We start from the raw sequence: 6,781 nt of genomic DNA, 5'->3' as shown, positions 1-6,781 counted from the left end.
GTATGTGGAGCTTATGAAGAAAAAAAATTTCAAACCCTTAGGAATGCAGAGTAGCATGGTGGCTTCCTGCGGTTGGGAAGTGAAAAAAATAGGGAAAGCCTGGTAAGGGAGTACAAAATATCAGTAAAAAACCGAACTAGCATCTGAGGATATACATATATGGTGGCTATAGTTGACAATACTGTATTTTATAATTGAAAGTTTCGTAGAAAGTAAAACATCAGCAATTCCACCACAAAACTTAAAGACATTAGTAGGGGAAATGATGACTCTTCTTCTTACTACTAACTGCGTGGTGAGAATCCTTTCACAGGGTATGTGTGTATCAAATCATCACATTATGCACTGCATATACATTAAAATTTTGTTTGTCAATTATAACTCAAGAAAGCAGATAAAAGAAATGACGATACATTTCTAACACAGAAAACGCATGAAATAATACCCTTTTCCCACAATGGAAAGCCAAATATATACAAAGGCAGTTTACACATGGGATTGGCTAAAGAAATATTTCCTATCAGAAAAGAATGACGAATGAACAAACCGTGGAGCTCTATAGACCACGGAAGAATAAGAAAGAAGGAACATGGATATCTAGAAACTGGCTTGAGTCGTCCATCCCCGGCAGGAAAGTAACATGGTACAGTCTCAATAACAAACTGTGAGTAGTTTCTTATAACACTAAACATCTTATTACAATACCACTAAGCATCTGTACTCTTGAGTATTTGCCTATGGAAAATCAAAACTTATGTCTACACAAACCCTGGACAGGAACGGTGTCACAGCTTTAGAGGAAATACTAAACACCGGAAAAAATCCAGATGTTTTTCCACAGTGAAACAATACACAACCTGTGGTACATCCATATCATGGAGTCGTCCTCAACAATACAAACGAGGAACTGCTGATGCATGCCACAAGTCAGATGAACATCCAAGGACTTAGGCTGAGGAAGATGTAGTGATGAAAGAGCACGATGACACATACATATGGGAATAGAAATGTTCCGTATGGTGACTGTGGTAGTGGAAAGGTAGTGGAAATCAAACCTACTCATGTGACAAAATCAAACACAGCCCAACACATACACACAAATCAATAGACTTAAAATGGAGAAATCCGAAGACAATTTGTGGGTTGCCTCAATGTCAACATCCTGGTTGTGGTGTTGTGCCATAGTTCTGCAAGATGTTATCATTGGGGGAAACTGGATCAACTGTACACAAGATCTCTCTCTATTGTTTCTTACAATTGCATGTGCAGTTAAATTTTACTCAAAATAAATCTTTTACTTTTTATTTTGTTAGTTTTAACTGATATTTAAATAGGAAAAGGTATCTCTAGCTCACATTAAGAGTATGAATGAATCTACATTAAACATTGATATTTGTAATACGTATCAATTCAAACTGACCAATATCAGAAAGGCTGCGGACATGTGCACTTTCTTTACCACCATGCTTACTTCCCAAGAATAGTGGTTTTTTCATCTTCTGAGTGGTTTGTTCCTGGTTGGTCTGTTGTTTGTCTCCTATTATAAGGAAAATATTTTTCAAATGGACTCCCATTTTCATATTCTACATCCATTGACACTATCCTTCACTAATGAATCCAAAATAAATGTGTTTACAGTCAAAAGAAAACCAAAATTATTTGTCACTAACTGATCCATGTTTTATTATGGCTAAAGTGAAATCTTCTACAGAAAAGATATCATAGATAAAACTCTTGAGCATCAGTAAGGACAAATAACAAAGGAAAGAAAACATATATGGATGCAGGGAAACAGGTCCACTCATACATTGCAGATGGAAATGGAAAATGGGAAAGCCACACTGGAAAGCAATTTTTGGGTTCTTATTTAAAAAAAAATAAATAAACTAAGTGCACTTCTAGTTTCTTGGGATATATTCCTAGAAGTGGGATCACTTTGTCAAATGTGAGTTCCATTGTTAGTTTTTTGAGGAAATTCCATACTGTTCTCCACAGTGGCTATACCAGTCTGCATTCCCACCAGCAGTGCATGAGGGTTCCTTTTTCTGCGCATCCTCGCCAGCTCTTGTCATTTGTTGATTTGTTGATCAACCAAAGGACTTGTATGCATGCATATAAGCCTAACCAATGGACACAGACACCACGGGGGTGAAGGCATGAGTCTGGGAGTAGGGGTGGCAATGGTAGGATAAGGACCCATAATATAATACCTTAATAAAGAAAAAATAAATAAAACGTTTTCCTCAAATCAAAAAAATAAATAAATAAAATAAAAACTAAGGGTGCAATCACCAAAGGACCAGAAATCGAAGTCTTGGGCATTCTTCTCAGAGAAATAGAAACTGAATGATTGTGCAAAATGAATAAAATGAAGCAAGATTTAAAATTCATGATGTTCTTCAACAGTGAACCAATACACAAACTGTGGTTGATCCATACTATGGAATATCCTCAACAACAAAAATGAAGGAACTACTGATGAATGCCACAAGTCAGATGAATATCCAGATAAATAAGTACTATTAGCACCTTTACCCTAACAGCCTAAAACAGTAAACCCAGAAGTTTTGAAAATGTGAACTGATAAATATACTATGGAACATCCATACCACGAAATTCTACTCAGCAATAAAAAAGAAGGAACAAGTGATACACACAAGGACATCAGTGAGTTTCCAGGGAATTCCACTGAGGCAAAGGAGCCCCTCTCAAGCACCACAGGATTCCATTTATGTAATAAGGTTGACAGGAAAAATTATAAATCTTGAAAACAGAATTGTTGTTACCAGTAGCTAGAGACAGGGCAGGGTATGGGAGTTGGATGGGGGAAATGTTAACTGGAGGAAGGTGGGTGTGTTTATAAATGAGCAATATGAGGGGTTATGGTGGTGATAGAACTATTCTGGGCTTGCCTGTTGTAGGGGACATGTGATAAAATTACATACAAGGAAACACACATGTTAATACAAATGAAACTGGAGACATCCCAATAATATCTGGAGGATATCAGGTCACTTATCTTAGTGGTGATAAATTTCTACCAATTTGCAAGTTCACGCCATTAGGGAAATTTGGGTAATGGGAACACAGAACTTTTCTGTATCATTTATTACAATGGCAAATGCAGCTAAATATATCTGAAAAATAACAACTTAAATTCGAAAATGTTGCCACTATATTTTCACTAAGGAAGTTGATAAATCTAGATTAAACGTGCTACCTCTCATTAAGTATCATTTCAAACCCACAAAAACTTGAACAATTACAGCAACATACTGAGGAAATGTTTTAGCTATTGTTGTTTTCCAATAAAAGTGGATCAATTATTGTCTCAGGGCTCTTTGCCAAGTTGGTTTCAGCTTCTACCAACATTTCTATAAAGAACATATTTTCAAGTATGAAAATGCAAGAAATCTCAACCATGAATTCCATACCAGATGAAACTAACCTTCAAAGACCAAGCAGATTTACGACAACTTGGACAGACCTTGAGAGTTTTATGCTAAGTGAGATAAGCAGACAAGGAAAAAACTAATACTGTGTGGTATCACATATGCAGAATCTAAAAAAAAAAAGTCAAACTCATAAAATCAGAATAGAATGGTATCTGTGAGTGTCTAGGAAGTGAGAAAAATAGAGAGAGGCTGGTAACAGGGTACAAACTATGAGTTAAAATGTAAACTAACATCTGAAGATGTATAACATTATGACTATAGTTGATAATGCTGTATTGTATAATTGAAATTTACTTAGAAAGTAGAACTTCAGAATTCTTACCACAAAACATAAAGAGGAATATAGGGGAAATGATAGATGTGTTAATTAATACCATGGTGAGAATTCTTTCACAATGCATGTGTGTATCAAGTCATCACATTGTACACTATTACTATATTACAATTTTACTTGTCAATTATACCTCAATAAAGCTAAGAAAGAAATAAGCATTCAAACTGTCAAAAATAATAAAGGCAAAATAATGACATTCTCACATGAAGAAAAGCTAAACGTATATATCACTAGGCAGTTTACACTTGAGAATGACTAGAGGAATATTTCCTAACCGAAAAGAATGATGAAAGAACAAATCTTGAAGCATCCAAGAACAAGAACAAGAAAAGCAGCAGAAACAGGGAGGTCAAGATACTGGCTCACTCATACTTCGCTAGCAGGAAAGTAAAAGGCTGTATATAGCCTGTCTGGAAAACTGTTGGTAGTTTCTTTTAACACTAAACATGCTATTACCATACAACGAAGCATCTGCACTCTTGGGCACTTATCTGGGAGAAATTAAAACTTATGTTTACACAAAAACCTATACATAAACAGTCATCACAGTTTACTTGTAATACTGAACACTGGAAAAAATCCAGATGTTCTTTAACAGTGAACCAATACACAAACTGTGATACAGCGTACCATGGAATAGTCCTCAACAATAAAAAGAAGGGCCCTAGATATTTTGGCTCACTGGATAGAGTGTTGGCCTGCAGACTGAAGGGCCCCAGGTTTGATTCTGATTAAGGGCACATGCCTAGGTTGTGGGCTTGATCCCCAGTAGGAGGAGTGCTGGAGGCAGCTGAATAATGATTTTTCTCATCATTGATGTTTCTATCAATGATGTTCTATCAAGTTCCTTCTCCCTTCCGCTCTGAAATCAATAAAAATATATTTTTTAGAAAGAAGGAACTACTGATTCATGCCAAAAGTCAGATTAATATTCATGGACTTATTCTGAGGTGGGTGTATTTATAAAACAGAAAGTGACACAACCATATGGAGATGGAAATCTTCTGTATCTTGACTGTGGTGGTGGGAAATCTTCTGTATCTTGACTGTGGTGGTGGACATCAAACCTACTCATGACAAAAATCAAACACAACTCAACACATACAAATCAATACAATTAAAATGGAGAAATCGCAAGACAATCTGTGGATTATATCAATGTCAATATTCTGGTTGTGGCATTGTGCTACAGTTTTGCAAGATGGTATCATTGGGGCAAATGGGTCAACTGTACACAAGATCTCTTACACAAGATCTCTTTGTATCATGTCTTACAATTGCATATGCAGCTAAAATTTCTCAAAATAAACCATTTATTTTTATTTTTCATTGATTTTTAATTATGAAAAGTTACCACTGGCAAACATTAAGAGTGTTAATGAATGTATATTAAACAGTGTTGTACATCATTTAAACCTCACCAAGATCAGAAAGGATGATATGTGGAATATCTTGACCATTATTGTTATCGTTATTTCCCAAGAATGGTGGGCTATTCATCATCTGAAAATTCTCTTGAAGGTTGGTCTGTGGATTGTTCATTCCTACAAGGAAAACATTTTTCAAATGCTGTAAGAAAAGATTCCCAACCTCATATTCTATATAGAATGGTGAATGAACAAATCTTGGAACATCTAAGACTAAGAAAGAACAAGAAAAGCAGGAGGAACATGGATGTCTAGAAACTGGCTAAGTCATCCATCACTGGCAGTCCCTATGGAAAACTGTTGGCAGTTTCTTATAACACTAACATGCTACTACCATTCAACCAAGCATCTGTACTCTGGGTCATGACCTAAGCGAAATAAAAACTTATGTTTACATAGAAACCTGTACATGAATGGGCATCACAATTTTCCTTGTTATGCTGAACACTGGAAAAAAATCCAGATGTTCTTCAACAGTGAACAAATACACAAACTGTGTTACATCCATACCATGGAATATCTTTAACAATAAAAAAGAAGGAACTGGGGGGCGGTGCCGCGACCCGACAGATGGGGCAGGGCCTTTCCCTCCAGAGCTGGCATGGGCTGGGAGGCCAGGTGCAGCAGGGAGGACCGTGAGGGAGGTAGGGGGCGAGGGCCGCGTGCAGAGGAGGAGGAGGGGCGGGCTGGGCTCCGGGTTTTGGGCGAAACCCCTGCTCTGGCCTGCGGGTCCTCGCAGCCCACCGCTCGCCGCACACCTTCGGGTCCCGGTAGCAAACAGACTTTGATCCTGGGAGCCGAGTCCACGTGGGGCGGGCCCCGCGGCCGCTGTGCGGGGGGACAGACGGCAGCCTGGGAGGGACCCGGAGGGAGCCCCCTGGGGGGGGGCCCTGGTGTGCGCCTTCCTGTCAGAAGAACCTGGATTAGGCGACAGACTCATAAACACGTAACTGTGACCCTCCCCAACACCCAGCTGAGGAGTTAGGACTTCAGGGCGGTCCTGCTGCGAGAGACCGAATCTCTAAACGTTTGAGTCCAAAGCAAATCACCCCTCTTACCACCATTCCTGGGAGAACGTATGTCAAATTAGATATTTGTCATTATCTAAGGACCATTTAAGGTAGGGACTTCAAAGCGGGAGAAACCTGGGTTCTGGTCCTTACCCACCAACCAACGCTGTGAATTTGAGCAAGTCAACTTCTCTCTCTAGACTGGCTTCTTCATCGGTAAAGGATTGGACCAGAGGAATTCCCAAGATTCCTTCTGACTCTAAAATTCTAAGGCTCTATGATTTAACAAACACTTTGTAGACTACAAACTGCAGAACCCTGTGTTGGTTGCTATGAGGAAGGGGAGGAGCAGTAACAATACTTTAAGCAATAAAAAAAAAAAAAGAAAGAAAATGCCACCTAAAAAAATAAATAAATAAAATAAAAATTGATGTTCCTGAGGAACCAAGATGGTGGCATAGGTAAACGCCAGTGCTTGCCACCCCCCACAACCACATCAAAATTACAACTAAAATATAGAACAACCATCATTCAGAACTTCCTGATATCTGGCTG

The sequence above is a fragment of the Myotis davidii genome, unplaced genomic scaffold (genome assembly GCF_000327345.1).
Source record: "Myotis davidii unplaced genomic scaffold, ASM32734v1 scaffold161, whole genome shotgun sequence".
Lineage (NCBI taxonomy): Eukaryota > Metazoa > Chordata > Mammalia > Chiroptera > Vespertilionidae > Myotis > Myotis davidii.
The sequence above is the reverse complement of the archived record's forward strand: the minus strand, read 5'-3'. Positions refer to the sequence as shown.